Source organism: Pteropus medius, unplaced genomic scaffold (genome assembly GCF_902729225.1).
Source record: "Pteropus medius unplaced genomic scaffold, Ma_sr-lr_union100, whole genome shotgun sequence".
Lineage (NCBI taxonomy): Eukaryota > Metazoa > Chordata > Mammalia > Chiroptera > Pteropodidae > Pteropus > Pteropus medius.
The window spans coordinates 8,632,850-8,655,365 of NW_024346771.1; the positions used below are offsets into that span (position 1 = coordinate 8,632,850).

Consider the following 22,516-nt stretch of genomic DNA (forward strand, 5'->3'; position numbering starts at 1 on the left):
CTCTCTCTCTCCATCAACAGAGTGTCGCATTAAAAGACCTACCAGTGAAAACTCAATGCATTGGACATCGAGCTGGAAGGAAATCAATTCACATTCTAAGAGTGATTTCCACGAGGCAATGTACAATCGCACACAAAGCTTTCAATGTCATATTACTCGCGAGCGCAAGGGCTTGACGCAGCAAAAATGTGGGTCCTTCAAAATCTTTAAAGGCAGCCTTGACTCGCACAGCTTCCTAGCCTCCGAAACGCTTTCCTACACAGTATCGTCAGAGAATAATGCTAGAGGAAGGGCAGAAGCAGCGTTGTTTGTGGAGACGCTCAAGAAAGCGTCGCCCCATAAAGGTCCCCAAGGTCTCCACGGGGTAGGATCTCCTTCCAAAGAGGCAAAAAACCGCTTAAATGTTGTGCTTCCGGCTCAAGTGCCCGCCCCTACACGAGAGGAAAAGAAAGGACGCAAGCCAGCTACGGAAAGTCTCAGGGTACAATTTCCTTCATCCTAGTCGCCCGAAGGCGGGCGGGACGCTCGTAATCCAGAAGTGAAGGGCCGTTTCGTGCAGGTGTTCGACCCCCGACCGGAGGAAGTTCCAGCCTGACTATTACCCAGCCTTTCCTGTTTTTCCTTAGCTCTACTCGTCACATTCTCCGCTTTCTGGTGCCTAACAGCCCTGGCCGCTTAGATCCGACCCACCTTGCCTAACCTGAATTTTGCCTCAACTCTCCACGGGACTCAACTAAACCCTGACTACCCATCCTTTAAAGATCTTTTTCCTACGGGTCCCGGTCAGGGTCAACCGACATTCTCCGAAGAGGCAAAAGTCCCGAGATTTGCCGCTTCCCAAGTCCCGCGCAGCCAGGCCGGCGCATGCGCGGGGCGTTACCATAGAGAGGCGGCTGCCTCTCTGGTCTCGGTTTACGCTCTCTATGGCTCAGCTGGGTCGGTGGCGGTAAGAAAAAAGGAGAGCGCACGCGCACCCGCTCTGGGCTTTTTTTTTTTTAATCCCCGCACCAAGCACTTAACCTCATTAGGGTGGAGGAGAAGGCGGCGGCTGTCTGGTCCGCCGCGGCAAGTGTAGCAAATAATACGGCTGTAAGTATCCAGTTGGGGCGAGGAGATTTAGACCCCATCCCTTCCAGGCCCTGCCCCCTCCCCCGCGGTGGCGGGCGCCCGGACTGGGTGGGGGCGATGTCCAGCGTTGTCATCAGATCTTGGGTGCACTTTGGGGGGAGGGGGTGGCCCTAAGTCGGAGCCGGGCGAGGAGTGGGTCGGGAGGGTTGTTTATCTAACCTATAGGTCGCTGATCCCAGGCTGCTTTGCAGGGGGTGGGGGGTTGGGGGGCGGCGGCTGTGAGGTCAGCCCGGCTTTGTGTGCCCCTTTCTCTTTTCCTCTCCCAGACCCCACCCCTGACCCGAGTCCGTCCGGCCCGGTGGAAGAAGCCAGCAAACCCCGAGTCGCGTTTGAAAAGAGCTTGGAATTGCAAGGGGAGTGGGCGAGAGGAGAAACCCACAACAGTCATAGGCGAGTGATGGGTGTGGAGAAAGATCCAGAGGAAAGGGGTGTCGGGGAGACGGGCGGCCCCGGCTCCCAGCCGGGCTAGACAAAAGCTGAGTGAGCAGCGCGGAGCCGAGCAGCGGGCCGGGCGGAATGCAGAGGGTCTCTCCTTGGTCTTTGGGACCCGCAAAGAGCGTCTTTCGGAAGCCGAGAAAGCGGACAAGAGCTGAGTTAAGGCTTGTGCAGCCTCCTCAACTTGCCTTTGTTGTTCTTTGGTATTGGCAGAGACGCTCTGACGAAGACGAGTGTGTGATCTTGCACGTTAGCCTGGCCGGGTACAATGGAGCTAATCGAATTTTGCTTGCCATTTTCCGAGCTGCTCGGATGAGTATGGGGTTTTCTAGAGTCTAACTTATTACATAATGTTTTTTAGAATAGTTGTGTTTACTTCTAAAATTAAAAAAAAATTAGGTGGAGCCTTAAAGCATGTTTTGTTGCATCTGCGTGAATTTCTCTGTTGTGAGGTTTGTTCATTAAATAGTAACCATTCGTAGAACGTATGAGCTCATTAGACATGATACTTTAATTTGTAGATGTTGCAGTGAGCTTCAGATTTTGAGTCTTTTGGGAGGCAGTGATGCGGAAGGGTCAGAAGCGAGAAATAGTTGCATGCTGCCACTGCCACAGTCTAGTATAAATTCTGGCTTTAGAAATTGTTGCTTCTGTTACTAATATTTGTGACATTTACTGAGCTCTTGGTATGAGGAATCTTGGACTGTAGGCTCCTTTTGCTCTTCAGGGTTGTGGGAGAATGGCAACATTGATGCAGAGGCCATATAGATAACACAAATAACACCACGATGTCCCTCCCCAGAGTTACTGAGTATTAGTTATCTTCTTCATTAGCTAAGAAAGGTTTAAATTTTGGTGAGATGTTTGCTTATTCATGTTTGTAAAATTGTGTAATTTCACTTTTTTAGCAATTGTTACTCAAATCTCCATTTCTGTAATTCATAGTTTATCAGCTAATGTGTAGGACTGTTTTAGATTTTTAAAGTTTTAAATTTTACACAGTTTTTAGCCATTTCTTTATATTCTCTCAATTAGGTTAACCAAAGTCAGAAATCCTTTGAAGAGACTTCTTGTTGGTGGGGGTGTCAGATATTGTATCTTCATGTTAAAATCTAAGTGGTAAATACAGAAAAGGCCTTTGCTAAGGTAACATTTTAGTGTTAGAACTGAACACTCAGAACTTCTTGTGTGTCAGGATCTTGGCCACAGAGACTCAACTTTATGTAAAAGAGGTAAGCATTTTTTGTGCTAATAGGAAGCAAAAATCTGAAACTTGGTATGTTATGCTTAAGTAATGACTGCGATAGAATCTCTTTAAGTGTAGTTTAGATGATGGAAACTTGCTTTTTATAGAGCAAGATTTCAGATCCTTAAAATAGTTTGACAGGGATGTTGAGAAATGATTGGCCAGAAGAACATTAAGTTTACTGTTCAGATGTGTTATATTTTGTTCAGTGGTTTTGGATTTAGATTTTTTGCTTCAGTTTTTTGTTAATTCTATTTTCTTAGATGGCTCAGCCTCACTATAGGTTGAGTGAGATAGTTTCTTAGATCTGAGACTTCAGCTTGTTTTTTGAGACTCCATATATTCTTAACAACCTTGTACTTAAAGTCATAGTTTTTAGATTATTATATAATACTTTTTACTTTGTAGTAGTAGTAAATATTATAACTATTGAAGGGATTATAAATATTAGGCTCAGAGGTAAGTTATAACTGCAAATCTGGTTGTTAAATAGTGAAAAGAATAGATAGTAGTGAAAAATAACAAAAGTTTAAAAACAGAATCATATGAAAGATTTCCTAGAAAATAAGAGAAGAATCTGTTAGTCTTAAGTAAAGGAGAAATCATTGATGATGCAGTTTTTGTTTTGTAAAATGTAATTTAAGAAAGTAAACTAACTTTTCTTCACCCATGCAGTTGTGTATGACTGAATAATCTATAATGACTGCTTTTTAGCACTAGAATTTATTAGCTGCTTCACCACCATTGGACTTTCCTTCCATTTTGCTCAGACCATTAGTGCCATACTGAATGCTTTTCTCTCAGATTCCGAGGCAGCCCCAGTCTACCTCCCACCGCAGATCCCTAAAGGTCTAATTCAAATGTGCTCAAATGGCGGCATTTCTTCCATCACACTTTTGTTGACTTCCCACTCGTTTCCTGCCTGGAAGTCTCCTCCTTGATGTTTCCTATTGTATCTATTACCTTCCTCCTTGAAAAATTCACTTCTGTGCATTTACTCTTGTCTAGATTCTTGAGGGCACTGCAAGTTTGTAGAACACTTTGTGGTATCCTGTGTTGCTTACTCCTGGGGATTGTGTAACTAGTCACTGTATAATGTATGAAAGAATAAACTGATGTATCATAACTTAGAATAATAGAATTTGAGCCTTGGAAGTGTTCTTAGGGGCTCTTTACTCCAACATCCTACCTTCCGTTTACCATGTTCTGATCATCAGCCTCAAACTGCAGACATGCTTCTCTGTTACTGGACAGGTCTTGGTTGCTAGAAAGCTGTTTTATACTATACCACAATTTTTACCTGCTGATTTTTACCTGAAGCAACATGAGTTAAGTCTGTTTCTTCACATAATAAGTCTTTATTTTCTAGAACAGTCATCAGACCTTTTCTAGATTTACTGATTAATTCATTTACTAAACCCTTTCTTTAGTTAGGCACCAGGTGCTGTGAGGGTGCAGTCGAAGACATACATGGTTCCCACACTTCAGGGGCTACAATCTAGGGCAGACAGACAAAATGTTATGAATTGACACTAGTTATGCTAGAAGTATATAAACTCCTCCTGGTGTGATGTAATTTCAGCATGCTTTCTTTAGGCATCTCTGGTTAGTGTCCTTTAAGTGCAGTGTTTGAAATAAAACAGGATTTGCTATCACCTGACCACAGTATACAGTTGTTGTCTTAGGTTAGGAAACTATCACCAATCTTCAAACTGTTGTGCATTCTGGCTCTGCGGCTTACTGGCTCTGTGACATTGTGCCATGGGCTAGTTAAGTCATCTCTTTGTATTTTAATATTTTCATCTTTAAAATGAATGTGAAGTGAGAGTGGTGTTAATGGTAGTGCCTACTTACAAGAGTGTAAGGATTAAATGAATTAATATATGTAAAATGCTGAGAATGGTGGCCGGGGTATAATACATGATTACATAGAACATGTACAATTAATAGCAGTAATCAGGTCACCATAATCATTTGGGGTGGGGGGTGGGTGGTACTTGTTAAAATACAAATGGCCTGGCCTTATTTATACCTGATTATGTAGAAATTTAGTCAATTAATTCTGCACGGAGCCTGGGTAGTCACTGTTTTAACAATCCCCAGGTGTTTTTTAAAAACCCCAAAGTCTGAGAACCTTGCACTCTGTATTAATACTATCAGTGATTGCATTGGCTTTTACAAATTTAAAAACTGACCAACTAATAGGTGAATAGATTTTCCTAAAAGATTGGAACAATGTGGATAAAGAGAAATGCTTCGCCCTTGATCCTAGGGAAGCATTACCCTACTTATTATCTATCAGTTTGGAATATAGCCTTCTAAACACCGTTACCCTTTTTTGTAGTTACCCATATATGAACATTTTCATAATAGTCAGATTTAAGGAAGAAAACCTTTTTTTCCCCAAAGCACTTTTATGGTCATAATCTTATTTGCTCTCTTCCTTCCAAGTCCTGTGAGGTGGGCAGGGGAGATACCATTATCCTATCAATTTACAGATGAGAAACCAAGACCTGCAAGTTAAATCCCAGTACGGATAGAGCTAGGACGAGAACTGGGCCTTCTTTTTCTCAGCTTAATGTTCTTTTCATGTAAACTTTCTTAGCTACTTAATTTTGTTGGCTTATATTGAAGTTGTGGTTCATGAGATCTTGTAGAAAACCATATTTCCTCTTACCTTTTAGTATGTTTATACTTGCTTTTTAAAAGATGTAAATTCAAGGTTTAATACATATATCTGTTAAGATTTAGCTTTTTTGTGGAAAGAAATCTAGAATTGGCCTTGTGACCATTTGTTAGCATGGCACATTTGGGTGGATTTATCTTCATTCAGGATAGTCGAGGTCAGTGAATCTACTTTCCACCTGCCTCTATAACTGTTGTCCAATTAACTTTCCAAGCAGAATCAGTAAAATTTATTTATAGTCTTATAATAATACAGCAATACTATAGAAAGTTGAGAGGCCAGAGAGAGAAAACCCGCATCAAACCATTCTAATATAAGCTGTTATTTCTTTTCTTTCCTTTTTTTTTTTTGCAAAAGGAAAGTTTATTAAAAAGGGACAATACTCCACAGACAGTGTGGTCTCTCTCAGAGGCAGAGTGAGCCAAGGTATTATTTTTTAATGTATCACTTTTTGAGGCTGTTCACATATCCATACTTTTTAGAAAATAATTTTAGGTCTTGCACGTTTTATGAATAGTTTCCATGTAATGACATACGGCATTTTGATATTTAGTAGCTTTGTCATATTTGAAATGATATGACAAATTTTGGTAAACTGGGATCCTTGACATGCCAGAATCTTTTATTATTATTTTTATATTATAAATACTACAACAATGACTTATTTTTTTTGAATATAGTTAGTTTCTTTTGTGTTGGTTCCTTAGGATGAATTCAAAGTGAGATGATTGGGTGATTTTTGATACATATTGCCTGACCAAAAAGTTGTACCAGTTAATAATTTTCCCAGCAATATAAGGATGTACCAGTTTCACAAACTTTTTTTACCATCTTCTGGTAATTATAATTTAAGTATAGTTTTTGTTCCTGTGAGAGGTGTGGAATGGTACATTATTTTTATTTTTTATTTCTCATTTTGTATTTATTTTAGAAAAGAATAAGCAATAACGACAGACTTATGCTAATCACCTTTATGCAGTTTTTATTAGATAGCCCCTGCAGGTGATCTCCCTTACTTCCTTGGTTTCTGCTCCTGTCCTCCACTGTCAAAGATGGTGCATTTCTAGATGAGTATGGAGGAAAATGCAGCCTTTGCTTTGGGTGGCAGACTAGTCTATTTGTCAGCATCAGAATGTAATCTAACATTTTTGTGGCCTACCTTCAAGTATTTCTTTAACAGTTGTGCTCAAGGGCCCTGCCTGGAATACTTAGTAATCAGAATGTCTGGTGGTGGGGCGAGGCATCTGTTTTAACAGATTTCCCCAGTGATTCTGAGGCTACCAGAGTTTGAGAGCTGCCTTAAGACTGACTACCTTCTAGCTAATTTTCTGTTCAGTTTCTTTGCAGAGTGTGTCTTTCCTGTGGGTAGAGGCAGACTTAGGAACAGTTTCTTAGATATCCTAACAGAGGCTTGTTGTATAGAGAGAATGACTTGTTTAGAAGTACTCTTCCTAATATAGAGTAGAAGCTGAGTCCATTCTAGGAACAATAAGTCAGTCTTTACAAGAGCAGTTGAACTGCATAAAAACACCTTCTCTGAAGTCTTCTGATGCTGGCGGCTGTTTTTTTAATTTAAGTTCTGTTAAGTCATAGAGTTCATAGAGACCCAAGCCATGTCCTGCTTTGTGTTAGGGTGACACATAAATCATAGACCATTCGTTACAATAACAATAGCCATCATAGATCGAACACTCAGCATTAGCCAGGCACTAGCCTGTGTGTTATCCGTATATTTATGCCAATTCTTATAGCAACATTTAAAGGCAGATGTGATTTTATTTTATAATGAGAGGAAACTGAGGCTTAAGAGAAGTTGAATAATTTGTCCATGGTTACACAGCTGCAAAGTAGCAAAGTTTGCCTCAGATTTTTCAGCTTCCTTTTCATTTGTTTCTTTATTTCTTCAGCCCCAGCACAGGTTATTCTTCTTTCATGAAGGTCAGCGGGTTGCCTTGGGAGAAAGTCTGCTCTCAGCATCTGGCAGCATCTGGAGATGCTTCCTTACTAGTCAAGAAGGTTGTAGAGGTGCATGTTTCTCACTAGGGTTTCCATGAGTGTTAGATCAAGTAACCTATAGTCCTTTTTAGATTTGGGGCTCTGATCTGAAATCTATTCTTGGACAATCTAGATCACTAAAGACCTGATATAAACTATTTTTCTTTTTAATTTAATTTTTTATTGTAGTAAAATATACATAACAAAATATGCTGTTTAAACCATATTTAAGCACACAATTCAGTAACGTTAGGTACATTCACACTGTCATGCAACCATCACCACATCTGCTTCCAAATCCTTTTCATCACACCAAACATAGCTATTAAACAGTAAATCCTCATTCCTCCCTCTCTTTCAGCCGCTGGTAAACTTTTAATCTGTTTTCTGTCTCTATGAATTTGCCTATTCTAGATATTTCATGTAAGTGGAATTGTATAATATTTATCCTTTTTGTGACTGGTTTATTTCACTTAGCATAGTATTTTCAAGGTCCATTCATGTTATAACATGTATCAGTGTTATTTTTAATTGCTGAGTAATAGTGTATGGATATACTACATTTTGTTAATCTTCTTGTTAATGGAACTTGGGTTGTTTCTGCTTTTTGACTATTGTGAACATTGCTGCAAAATACGTTTGCTTACAAATTTGTTCAAGCCTTTGTTTCAGTTCTTTTGAGTAAATACCTCGGGGCAGGCTTACTGGGTTGGTTGGTAATTCTATATTTAGCTTTTTGAGGACTCACCAAACTTTTCTGTGGTTGCTGTACCATTTTACACTCCCATCAACAACATAGTAAGGTATCAGTTTTCCACATCCTTGTCAACACTTGTTATTTTCTGTGTTTTTTAAAAAAATTTATAGCCATCCTACTAGGTGTGAAATAGTATTTCATTGTGGTTTTGATTTGCATTTCTCTAATGACTAAGCTGTTGAGCATCTTTTCGTGTGTTTTTTGGCCATTTGTATATTTTATTTGGTGAAATATCTATTCAAATTCTTTGCCCATCTTTAAATTGGATTTGTTGTTGAGTTTTAGGGGTTCTTACATATTTTGGATATTAAACTCTTATCAAATACATGGTTTGCAGATATTTTCTCCCATTCATTATATAAGTTGTCTTTTCACTTTTTGTTAATGTCCTTCGATAAACAAAAATTTTAATTTTGATGAAGTCCAATTTTTTTTTTTTCTTTTGCTGCTCATGCTTTTGATGTCATCTAAGAATCCATTGCTAAATTCATGGTCATGAAGATTTACTCCTATGTTTTCTTCTTAGTGTTATATAGTTTTAGCTCTTAAACTTAGGTTGTTGATTCATTTTGAGTTAATTTTTATATATGGTGTGAGATAGGGATCTATGTAACTTCATTGAGTTGCACGTGGTTATCCAGTTGTCCCAGCACCATTTATTGAAGACTGATAAAAACTTTTAAATTATTTTCTGTATCACTCACTGGCATTTATATTTTGCTTTGGGTTTTGAGTTTACTACCTACCCTCCTTAATTTTACCCCTCTTCTGCTCTATTTCTTTAAAATAAGATATCTGGATGTTTTGTGTGTCACAACTTTGTTGCTGCCTGACATATGAGACACTTAATAAGTTTGAATTCCTTTCCTTTCACTTAATTTTGTGGTGTTACTTTTAAGTGGTTTGTGTTCCAAAATAGATTGCAAAGACCTTCAGGGTAGGATGTATATTATGTTTCTTTGTTCTCTAATTTCCAACCCATCACTCCAGTGCCCATCTTAGTACCATGCAAAGATGTGCTTAACTTTTATTGACTGAATTATAAAGGTAAACATGGACCATTGCGAATACATTTGGGTAATTGGAGAAAATTCTCCTTAAGAGATTAGCGATCAGTGTATTATGAAATTCTTCAAGATTTTTAATTTGGGCCCTTTTAAGTCATTGTCCTCAGTGTGAGGATTGATAATAGTCTCTAGGTCTTTTAAATGCCTTAGGAATTTTTTGGTATGTGACATAAGGTATTTGGATAAACCTCATTTTGGATAAACCTCAGTTTGGTTGCAGAATACAAGGTTAATTTCATGGATGGCTGAAAAAATTTTAACTTGTTATTTAAGAGTATGATGAGTTTTAAATTGGGAATTTTACTAATTTTGGGGGTGATTTTATATACCTAGACCTTGCCTTTTCATTTTTGACAAAGTTTCTTGATTTAAAAGATTATTTTGTGTTTGTGTAATGAGAACATATTACTTCTCTAACAAGAAAATTAAATATCATTAGAAAATTCTTTTGCTTAGAAGTGCCAAAAGTTAATTAGCGAAGATGTATCTGATTTTTCTCTCTGGGTCTGTATTAGCAGATTTCTCTCCATCACAGTCTTTAGTGTTCAGTAGGGTCTAATGTTATTTGTCCTAAGTGATCTCCCATGTGAGTCCATTTTGTAATCTGTGGTCCAGATGTCAGTGAAGAGAAGGCTCAGCTTGAAGGTTGGCCTTTGGTGTTTCATTTTCCAGTAGGTTTTAACTTCTAAGTAGGTATTTCTTAGCATCTTGTTACATAAATGCTTTTATCAATATGAGATCCTGGTTATTCATCCATTGCTTATTTTAGCAGATCATTATTATTAGTAGTGAAAACAAAGAAAGGAATTGTTTTTATTTTCTATTCCTAAGCAACATAACGACATCAGAGAGGCCAGACCAGATTCAGTATTTCACATGTGTTTAAAGCAACATAACAACATCAGAGAGGCCAGACCAGATTCAGTATTTCACATGTTTTTAAAATAATCAGAGTGATTCAAGAGCTTGAATTCCCTTAGTAGAAATCACTATTTATGCCAGACAGAGTAGGAATGGGCTGATGACTTTTCATTCACTACTTCTGGCCTTATTTAAGGAGAAAGTGGGCATGTCATGTATCTGAATCTATAGCTATATCTTTGTGTACAAGAAGATGTAGAGAGATATAACTATATATATACAAAGTTTGATGCAAGAAGTATTTTTGTTATTTATCACCTTCCAGTATGGGATCCCATTCCGAGAAGGTTGGCCTTTTAAAAAGAAATGCTCTCTGATATTGATTAAGCATCCAGTGAGAATTTGCAGGATAGCCCACTGCGTCGGGGCTCTGTGCTGACCTCCATTGTTATAAGCGGTGTTTTTTTTAGGAATTCTTGGTTCTGTTTAGTCTAGGCACTGTCGGGAAGCATTTATTTTACCTGATGGATGGCTTAATACAGCCTGTAACCTTAACTGACTTTCAGGATGAGAACTCTTTTGTTCTTATTAAGTAAGAAGACTAATTTTGACATTGTTTAGAATTACTTTGTTGTTAATAGCAGTGGGTTTTGGGTTGAATCTTTTGCTGTGAAACTTCCTATTAAAATGCTATAATCTGGAGAAAGAAAAAGAAATGCTCTCGATGCCACGTTGCCCATTCTGGAACTACTGTGGGCTAATGAGTGTGGCATTTCAGCCTAATGCTGATTGAATTTATCTATTGGTAGTGGTGGGCCTGCCAAGCAGATTTCCTGTGGCCTGTGACTGTATTTTAAAAGTGAACATGATGGAAAAAGCTTTCCATTCTCTCATTCTTTTCAGATTTGGAGTAGATTTGTGAAATTGCCAAAGGAACATTTGTTTGGACAAAGTAACTAGATGAATTGTTTGGTAATGATTTTATGGAATCATGAATGAATAAGTTCTGGAAGATAAGGAACATCTCATAATCATTTGACTGCTACATCTCTTTTAGGGTAGAATGTGAGTGGAGGGGATGCAGAAAGGGTGTACATAAAGTGTTAATGAGAAATGGAACCAAAACACAAGAGCCTTCAATGAAAATGGTTGCCATTTAAATAAGAGTTATTTTAGGGTATATTCTGGATAATTAGTAGAGAATGCACAAATTGATCAGAATCTTCATTCGACAGACTTTACTATTGTGGGTAATGACAGAGAGAGAGAGAGAGAGACTCCTCAGCCCTTTTCCCAGAGAGCTCTACACCCGAAAGGGAAGGCAGACAAGTGAGGCAATAGTTATGATTCCCAAGTGAAAAGTGCTACTGTGGGAAGACTGAAGAGGGAATGGCTCCTAATCTGGGGGTGGGAGAGAGATGTATCCCCTTCCTATTTTGACCTGAAGGGTAAGAATTCCTGAACCAAGTACACACACACCTGACTGGACATTCTGGGACCTATTTGTTGCCTTCTTTATGAGAGAGCTGTGTTGGCTGGGGACCTAGCTTGTGACCATGGGACAAAGGAGCCTGTCTCTTGGCCATATTCATGCCATGGACTAATTTTATGAAGTGGCCGCAGACAAGAGCCAAAAACCTCTTGCTGAGAGAAGGCTCTTTGAAACTCACATCTTGCAGAGAGCCCTGGGTCTTGATAAAATCAGGACTCTTGTATTCGCAAATGTTTACCCAAATCAAGTGACCTGTGATTCAATTTTGGAATTTTAGGGGCGGGAGTTAGACATTGCGCTTTTGGGAAACTGGTTGCTATTAAGATTGTTTCTGGATATTGATGGCATTAAAATTATATAATTTTTATTGTAGTCAAAAGCTTATATGCATTATTAGCTGTAAATTTTTTTAAAAAAGATACCTAAGGGATATTCTGCATCCATTTTTATTATGAGCATATTTAAATCTGTTATAGTTGTGTATGAAGATTCTTTTCAATTTGTTTAAATTACCTAGAATGGAGAAATAGAACTGTTACTTAATTGCATTAAATTTTTTTATTATAAAATATTTATTTTTTGAACAGATAATACATATACATGATTTAAAAATTTAAGTTTTTCTCCTATTCTTTCTGCCATGTACCCATTTCCCTTTCCTGGAGACTCCAGTGCTATTACTTACTTATATGAAAAATGCACACACACACACACACACACACACACACACACACACACACACACGCCTTTCCCTCCTCTTCCATTTTTTATATATGGCACTCTGTTAACAGACCACCCCTCCATGATTTTTTTCCTTTTTTTTTTAACCTTAGTTTGGAAATTATTCTCTGTCAGTACATTAAAGTCTTCCTCATTTTTTTTTAAGTAAAAAGTGTGGCCGAATGTATGGCATATCATAATTTACCTATCCCTCTATTGAGGAACATTTAGTCTTTTCTAGTCTTTCGCATTTGTAAACAATGCTACAAAGGATAGCTTGTAATAATTTATTTTGCCTATGTATGAATAAATAAATTCCCTTAAGTTGACATTTGGGTTGAAAGTTATGTGCCTTTAAAATTATGAGAGATATTGCTAATTTATTCACCCTAGAGGTTTTACTAAAAGCTTGCAATATGAGAATCCTGTAATTCAGGGGTCCCCAACCCCTGGGCATTGGACTGGTACCAGTCTGTGGCCTGTTAGGAATCAGGCCGCACAGCAAAAGGTGAATGGTGGGTGAGAAAGCAAACTTCCTCTGTATTTGCAGCCACTTCCAGTGCTAGTAGCATCACTGCCTCAGCTCCACCTCAGATCATCAGGCATTACATTCTCATGGAAGCACAGGTCCCTGGTGCCAAAAAGTTGAGGACCGCTGCTATAATCAATATACTTAAAAATGTAATTTTGTAAAAGCTTATGACCCTGTCTTGTCATGTGTCATTTTTGAATTAAAACATGGTTTTAGTTCAGTGATCAAAAATGAACTGAGCATTGCCTTATTATGGGTTTTTTTTTTGGACTTTGCAAGAATTCCATGGTTGGACAAAGTTCAGAAATAAACTTTGTTTGCCTATAGGTGTTACCAATGCTGCCTTCTAGAGGTAAGTACTAGAGATGGACAATTTCCTGAATAACGGGCTCTTTTTATATTTTTCAATTCTTGGTATAGTAACTGATGATGTCTATGGTTTCAAGATTACAATTTTATTTGCCTTTACAAATAACTTTGTTATTTATTGGGTACAGTGTGGTATAACTAGAAGGAACATTAACTTGCTTTTTAACGTCTTAAAATTTGTATTTCCTTTGAATAGGTAATATGTACATGGTTAAAAAGTTTAAAAGGTACACAAGGATAGAGAGTGAAGTAGAAGTCTTCCTCTACTTTTTGGTCTATTCTTCCACATCCCAGTACCAAGGGCAACCACTGTTTCTAGTTTCATAAATGGTCTTCCAGATACTCTTGCATATACAAGCCTGTGTGTATGTGTAGGCTGCAGCATTGTTCTGTTAGTACCACTATTATTTTTAACATGTATTATTTTTTGTTATATAAATAATATATTTGCGTTGTAGAAAATATAATGTTAACGTTTTGGTATATTTTCTTTCATTTTCTGTGTGAAGGAATAAATGACTGCTTTTTAGTTTATAAACAAAAATGTCATAAACATGTTGTTTTCTAGTTTGCTTTTTTCCCTCTAAACTGATTGTAGATATCTTTATAAGCCATTAAGAACATAAATTTATTATCATTCTCATTGACTGGATAATATACTGTTTGGATGTAATTTCTTTACCAATTTTTTTTTTTTGAACATTTAGGGACATTTTCATTGAAAAAAAATTTCACGAGCAGCTGCAATGAACAATTTAATATACATTTTAGCATACTCGGCAGATTATTTCCTTAGATAAATTCTTAGATTTGAACTTGTTAGATCAAAAGATATATTTAAAGATTATTGATAGATGTTTCCAAGTTGTCTTAGTTATGAAGTTTATTCTCAGCGTATTAAAGTGTATATTTGATTATATTCAGTTACATTCATAAGCGATCTTTATGTTTAAATGTAGGACTACAGTGAGGATTTTCTTTGGTATTTAAAAAAAATGTTATGTTGACTGGGAATAAGTAAGTGTTAGAAAAATATTGAGGCAGTTACAACTTGGTTTGGAAACTAAGGATCTGTATGTACAAGTCAGTATATACTAACACAGATAAGGCATCACTTTTTGTGCTTTTTCTTTTGGAGTTTTTTTCCTAAATCTATAAAGTATGAATGTAAAAATGTCATGTTAGTAACAGCAGTGTTCTATTATAGATAATCTGTTTCCCCCAATGGTATTTCATTACCCTTTTTTTTCCTCTCTCTCTCTATTTTGATCATGCCTTTGGCTTGCCATGGGCATCTGGGAAATCCTGAACTCTCTGAACTAAAGATTGCTGATTGCTTTCCTAGGGTTACTTGTGATACATATGGCTTTTCCTCTTCATTTGTTCTTTATGGAGCACTTGTTTAGTATGTAGTGCTGTGCCAGTGCTAGTTGCTTCTCCCCATTGAAGTTCTTATTTGGGAACATTAAATATGGCAAATCCTTCTTTTGTAGATCTTTTTCCTAAATTACACATATATGTCTAAAGTACTCAGAGACCTGTGTGTATTGGTGAGAAGAAGCAACTGAGATTTGGTGGAAATAGCCCTGGATTTGAGTACTTACTTGCTCTGTGATCCCGGAAGTCACTTTGTTTCTGAATCCGTTTCCTTTTCCGTAAACTAGGCATGATAATAATAATAATTTTGCAGAGGTTTCTTGGGGGGAAGGGGATAAAGAGAGTAGATTTTGTATAATCACTTAGTGAATTAGAAAGTGCTATTTTAAATGCTAAGTATCTGTGCTTATTTTAAACTGCTGCAGTGAAAGCCAGATTTTAAACTACTGCTGCATTTCTTGTTTATAGCTTGACTTTTTTTTATTCAGTAACAAAGTTCTCGCTGTTTTTATATCACAAGCCTTCTTATATCTTCTGTCTTCACATTAAATAACCAGTACTTAATGGGATTTTCTTTTTTGTGACTGGGTGTAACCTAGCTCCCTTGGGAAATTTGGGATGGCCATGTCAGCTGTCTTGCTATCAAATGACATATCAAATGCTCTCCTCTTTTCTTATTCACCTAAGTCTGGGGATTACATGTTTCAGAAACTTCTTAGAAAATGTCTCATGTGAGCATATATGGTCTTTTCTGCTTACCTTCTAACAGGTTTACTTTTAGAAACCAACTCTTAATATAATGCTAAAAACTAAGAGTTTTTAAAAGGGAGATCTGATTTTTATGTATAAATGGAATAGTATAAAAAGTGTGTGGGGGGGGTAACATGAAAAATTTAAGATTTAGATAATTGACTGTTTTTTTTCTTAAACGTGGTCAGGCTGCAGTCTTTTAAATCATTAAGGGATAGACATCTATAGAACACTACACCCAGTAACAGTAGAACACACATTGTTCTGAAGTGCATCTGGAACATTCTCTAGGATAGATCATATTATGCCATAAGACAGGACTCAATAAATTTAAAAGGATGGAAATTATACAAAGTACGTTCTCTGACCATAACTGAATGAAATTAGATATCAATAATACAAGGAAATTTGGGAAATTCACAGATACGTGGAAATTAAACAGCACACTAAGTCACCAGTGGGTAAAAGAGGCAATCACAAGGAAAATTAGAAAACATTCTGAGGTGAAAAAAACAAAACATATCATGGTAATGGTAGCATAACAGTGTGAATGTACTTAATTACACCTAACTGTACACTTAAAAGCGGTTAAATGGTAAATCATGTATGTTTTTCACAATTTAAAAAATTTAAACCGGCCACTCATTCATTGTTCGACAATAAATGTTTATTGTGCACCTGCTATGCTCCATGTAGAAAACAAAACAACACACCATAACTTCAAGGAGTCAGTGAAAGCAGTGCTTAGAGAGAAAGTTATAGCTGTAAACATCTATATTAAAAAAGAAAGATCAAGATTAGAAATAAAGAAAATAGAAAAAGTAGCAAAAATCAATAGACTAAAATTGGAAAGATCAATAAAATTGATAAACCTGAGGCTAGACTGATCAAGAAAAACAAGGACAGGACTCAAAATAGGATAAAAGAGAAGATATCACTACTGACTATAGAAATAAAAGAGGATTATAAAGGAATACTAAGAACAATTATAGGGCAACACATTAGAAAATCTAGATGAAATGTATGTATTCCCAGACAGACACTACTGAGGTTGACTCAAGAAAAAATAGAAAATCTGAATAGACCAATAACAAGTAGTGATTGAATTAACAAAAAATCACTGCACAGAGAAAAGCCGGGGCTCAGATGATTTCACATTTAGTGATTATACAAAAAGGAGGAAATGCTTCCCAGTTCATCCTTTGAGGAGGTTATTACTCTATTACCAAAACCATACAAAGACATTACAAGGAAATTACAGATCAGTATTCTTTATGAATATATGTGCAAATAATTCTCAGCAAAATACTAGCAAAGTGAATCTAGCATCATATCAGGATGCTGATTATACAGTGATCAAGTAAGATTTATTCCAGGAATGTAAGGTTGGTTTAATAGTTGAAAATCCATTTAATACACCATATTAATAGGATAAAGGGAAAAAACTATATCATTTCAATAGCTGCAGGAAAAGCATTTGAGAACCTAATACCATTTCATGATAAAAACATGCAACAAACTAGGACTCGGGGGAAACTTCCTCAGTGTCATAGAATCCATCTGTGAAAACCCACAACTAATGTCATACTTAGTGAAAAAGGAATGAATGCCGCCTTCTCAAGATCAGGAACAGACAAGGATGTTACACCATTTCTGTTCAACATTATACTGGAGGTTTTAACCAGGGCAATTAGGCAAGAAAAGGAAAAGGTATCCAGATTGCAAAAGAAGTAAAACAGTCTTTGCAGATACATGATCTTGCATAGTGAACATCCTAAGGAATCTACTATAAAACTATTAGAACTAATTTATGAGTTCAGCAAGGTTATCTACAAACTCAACACACTCCCTATTAAAATCCCAGCTTCCTATTTTGCAGAAATTGGCAAATCGATCTTAAAATTCATATGGAAATACAAGGGACCCAGAATAGCCAAAACAATCTTGAGAAGGAAGGAAGGAAGAAGTTGGAGGACTTTCATAACTTACTGTAAAGTTACAGTAATCAAGATAGTCTGGTACTGGCATAAGGATAGACATATGGATCAGTGGAATAGAATGTAAGTCTCTGGACATTCGTAGTTAATTATCAACAAGAGTGTAAAGACAATTTAAAGGAGAAAAAATAGTCTTTTCAACAAATGGTGCTAGACAAGTGGATATCCACATGCAAAAGAATGAATTTGGTTACCCCCAACACAGACGCTGTCTTGGGCCTGGGGCATCCTTTGTTTCTCCCCTGTCTTGCTCTTTTTTATTGGGAAGAGGGAGGGATGAGGTCACAGGCAGAAGAGATTTTCCTGTCCTGGGATAATGAGAGGGTGTCATAGTTACCATGGTCAGTCTCCCTTTCCCTGTCTGGGGAGGGGTAGACTTAATAGAGGAACTGGGGGAGAAAAAAAAAAGAATGAATTTGGATAATTTCCTCACTCATATATATAAATTAACAATCATAGACCTAAATGTAAGATCTGAAACTATAAAACTCTTAGAAGACAAGTATAAATCTTCATGACCTTGGACTAAGCAATAGTTTTTCTTTTTCATTGTGGTAAAATAGGCAATGATTTCTTAGGTATGACATCTAAAACAAGCTAAAAAAGAAAAAAATTAATTGAACTTTATAAAAATTTAGAACTTTATGTCGAATGACACCATCAAGAAAATGAAAGCACACTCCAAAGAATTAGAGAAGATATTTTCAAATCATGTATCTGATAAAGGACTTTTGTTCAGAATACACAAAAACTCTTTAACAATCAACAGTAAAAAGACAACCCGATTAAAAAGCAAAGAATTTGATTAGACATTTCTCCAAAGATGTCCAAAGGGCCAAAATGTTCATGAGAAGAAGCCCAGCATCCTAGTAATTAGGGTAACACAAATCAAAACCACAGTGAGATGACACTTCACACTCACTAGGATAGCTATAATAAAAAAGATGGACAGTAAGTGTTGCTGAAGATGAAAATTGGAACTCTCATATATTGCTTGTGGGAGTGTAAAATGTTGTGCCCACTTTGGAAAGTAGTTAAACATGTTAAACTTCAAAAACTTAAACATGGAACTACCATGTCCTGTATTCTAATTAACACTTATTTGTATATTAAAGAAAATGAAAAATATGTTCATGCAAAATTTGTTCAGTAATGTTCATAGCATTATTCATAATAGAGAAAAAGTGGAAACAATCCAAATATCTATCAACAGATAAATGTATGAGCAAATGTGTTATATGTATGAACAAATGTGATGCAATGGAATATTATTCAGTTGTAAAAAGGAATGAAGGCCTGATACATGCTATATAACATGGATAAACCTTGAAAGAAGTATGCTAAATGAAAGTAGCCAGACACATAAGGCCACATTTTTTTGTCTCCATTTATATGAAATGTCTAGAATGGGCAAATCCAGTCAGTCAAAAAGTAGATAATTGGTTTTCATGGCCTTAGAGGAGCGGGGTTGGGGAGTGACTGCTAAAAGGATCTGGAGTTTCATTTTGGGGTGATAATGTTCTGGAATTAAATGATGGTGATGGTTGCACAACTTTGTGAATATAATAAGAAAGACGATATTATATACACTTTAGAAGGGTGAATTTATGCAAGTAGTTGTTCAGGTTTAATAATCTGTTTTTTATTTGTCTGGTAAACAAAAATATGCTGTTTGGCCAGGACTTTGAAACTATAAATGAAGCTTTCTGAAAAATACAATAGAAGTAAAAGTATTGCTAAATTGATGGGACATTTTAATCTCCTCTTTCTAGGAGAGCCAACAAACATATTGGTCACATCCTGTCTGTGATGAGGCTTCTTGCCCTAAGAAACTGGTTCTCTGCTGAGGTCTCTCATCTTCATGTAGCTGTAATTTATTTTATTCTCTTCTGTCTAGGGAACCACCTCGATGGTACACAGTTTGGTATGCTGATGTTGCCATCAGTCTTATGTATGTGCTAAATATATTGCATTAGTAGAAGAAAAGTTAGCAGTGGATAAAAAATGAGATATCTTTATTTTCAGTTAGTTTTGGTCTTACAGTTTTTGAATGAATAATTTACATTATTAAATAACTGCTTTTCTAAGACAAATCTTTATCTCTTTTTAGAAAATACAAAAAGTAGAAGAAATTACTTAGAAGTAGGAGTGAAGCTCTCATAAACATTACTCAGAGGCTACATGTTAATATTTTACATACTCCTTGTTTTTTTCTGTTGTTTTTTTCACATCTAGTCTATATCATACCACATATATGTACAATTTAATACAATTTAGTTTGTTTAAATAACAATTTTATGATAAGTGTTTCCCCCCTGCCCTAGGTAGATTTAATCTTTACAGTTCTTCTGAATAAGTTAAAAAATTATTTTTGGTTTTATTTTAATGGACAATTTAAAACACATGCAAAAATAGCATAGTATCACACATCCTCATGTGCCCATCACTGAGCTTTAGCACTTCTCAGTCCATGTCTGTTTTGTTTCATCTTTGAGGAAGTTTTAAGGAGTAGAAAAAATTAGCAATTTCTGTCCATTATCATTAACCTGCCACAGAAGAAAAAATGAAACCATGTTCTTTTACAGTTCACATTTACAGAAAAAAGTATCTAAATAGTTGTGAAGGCAAGTATTAAACTGTTGGAATTAACTTATCTGACACCTGTTTGATATTTTCCCTTATTAATTTCTAATTGTAAAGTAATGTGGAGATGGTTTTTTGCAAACAATTACTTGTCTTTACCAACTTGTATTTTTTTTTTTTTAGTATATTTTTCCATTACAGTTGGCATACAATATTATATTAGCTTCAGGTGTACAACATAATGATTAGACGTTTATATTCCTTACAAAGTGTTCATCTCAATAAGTCTAGTACCCATCTAATACCAATCATTGATATTACAATATTATTGACTATATTCCCTATGCTGTACCTTATATCCCTATGACTGTTATAACTGGCAGTTTGTACTTAATCTCTTCACCTTTTTCACCAGCTTTGTAGTTTTTCACAACATTTTATGAAAGTAATTGATGCACTAATTATACTTTCTTAGGCATTTAGGATTTTCTTCTTGTTTTGCACTTCATGGACAGTTTTACATTATATTCCATAATACTGAAAGTGAAATTTTCTTCCATTGTTAAATGGTAGTACCTGACTTTTGAATATTACTTTTCTATTTGTAATTACAAAAATGGCATATTCATTATAGAAAAAATTTAGAAAATACAGAAAAGTGTGAAGAAGAATCCATAATCTTACCACTGGAAACCAGTGTTAGTGATTTTTTTTCTGTGTATATGACTTACCTTTTAATATAATACAGTGAACCTTCTTTTATTCAATTTTTTTGGCATTTACATTATAGTTTTTTGTCATGACAACTATAGTTAATTATTGTTCACAATGGGTTGAGTGAATGGAGAGAGAAGTAACATTAACTTTGATTTTATTCCCTAGTAGAATATTCTACTACAGAATATTCTTGTGATTACTTGAATAGTCAGATGTAATGATTTTTCCAAGGTAAATAATTGTATGCCTACCCAAAGTCTCGATTGTTCAGTTCAGAGATGCCTTGTACAGAGCTCCCTGAAAGCCACAGCACTGTTGACTTCTGGTGCTAGAAATTGACTTTCGAGTCTTGTCTGTCCAGTCTTTCTGCTCTACACCTGACTTTTTTTCCCTGGCTTTTTTGGGAATGGAAACTTTTTTTAGTGTTCAGGATCACAGAACTCGACATAAGTGGAATTTCTAGTGTCTGTTAATTGAGAAAAATTACCAAACTAAAAATAAGAATTTAGAAACTTTTTACATTACCTTGTTTTTAAAAATTCATAACCGCATATACCTACATTTGAAAATATGGATATGAATACTTAGTTCATGAAGAATGCTTTGTGTAAGGAATAATTCTCAGATACCCTTTTAATAACTCTGCCCTCTCATCCCAGGAGTGGAAGTCAGAGATATTTGGCCTGGAGATACAAATTTGAGTGTCATCAGTTTATAGGCAATTTTTAAATTCGTGGAAATGAATGCTGAGCAGAGTGAGAAGACAAGAGGCATTGGATTGAGTCTATCAGCAGAGCTCTGGAAGGGGAGTAGAGATGGTTAAAGAAACTTGAGTTGGTGCAGTCAGAGATGTAGCAGGAAGGTGTGATCATTTATTTTCATGGAATTGGAAAATTTTTGAGAAGGAAGGCGTGGTCAGCTTTAGAATGCTGCCAAGTGGTAGAGTTGGTATAGTACAGAAAAGTCTTCTTTGCATCTCCAGCATGGAAGTCATTGGTGATCTTGACAAGAGTAACTCGAGTGGAGCAGTGGTGGGGGAAGCCAGGTCCATGGGGCTTCGGGGTGAACAAGACATCCATCAGTGCAGTGAGCTGCTGTAGACAGCTATTTAAAGAAGATTCACAGTTAATGATGTCATTGGTGAAAAGCATGTGAGCTTAAGAGAGGATCTTTTAAAGATGGGTGATTTAGAGGAAGTTCATAAACTGGGAACGAGCCAGTGGAGGAGAGCTTGCTAATGCTGGAGAGACAATTGCAAATAAAGTCTGAGGAGGTGAAAATGATACTGCTTTCCTTATTATAGGAGGGAGAAAGATGCATGTAGCTGTCCTGATTTGGTGGTGGAAGCTCTAAGTTGTCTGATATTTCCTAGTTTACAACCAAACAGAAGGTAAGAATATTAGGAGAGAGTTATAGGGTAGTCTGGATGGGTGCTTGAGGGGAAGATGGGAAAGTCATTTTGGAGAGAAGGGCAAGCAAACTCTAGAGAACCTGAGTTTGAATGCTGGGTGGTTTTGAAGGCCTTTTTGAAGTTTGAGATGATTAGCTTAAAATGAAACTGATTGGATATGTGTGCGTGTGTGTTCTCTTCCCCACAATCAACTGTTTGCTGCAGGCACAAGAAGGCAGCTGATTGTTTTGAGTTCATCCAAGTCGAGAGTTTACTAGACAACTATTAAGTTTAGAGTTTACTAGACAACTATTATGAGAGAGAGAGAAAGTGGAAGATAGTTTAAAGCTGTTAACACCCGCCATAGAATTTAATCCAGTCTAAAAGGAAAGGGAAATTGGGAAGGAGTTTGTG

General features: G+C 36.4%; 1 protein-coding gene and 1 long non-coding RNA gene across 8 annotated transcripts in view; one reads left to right on the forward strand and one right to left on the reverse strand.

Moving 5' to 3' along the window:
* Positions 1–953, reverse strand: part of LOC120613834 (uncharacterized) — a 3,078-nt gene extending 2,125 nt beyond the window's left edge. Inside the window, exon 1 of the long non-coding RNA XR_005655780.1 lies at positions 43–953. This is a non-coding gene — a long non-coding RNA (uncharacterized LOC120613834). The remainder of the gene's footprint in view (positions 1–42) is intronic.
* Positions 954–985: 32 nt separating this feature from the next.
* CLASP1 (cytoplasmic linker associated protein 1) overlaps positions 986–22,516 on the forward strand; it is a 244,102-nt gene continuing 222,571 nt past the window's right edge. For 5 of the 7 annotated variants that reach the window (XM_039876508.1, XM_039876514.1, XM_039876517.1 and 2 more), the window contains exon 1: positions 986–1,089. The gene's annotated coding sequence lies outside the window, so the exon portion shown is untranslated. Of the gene's footprint in view, positions 1,090–1,977; positions 2,796–22,015; positions 22,103–22,516 lie in introns of those variants that run through there. The other 2 variants (XM_039876509.1, XM_039876513.1) reach the window with 2 other exon arrangements.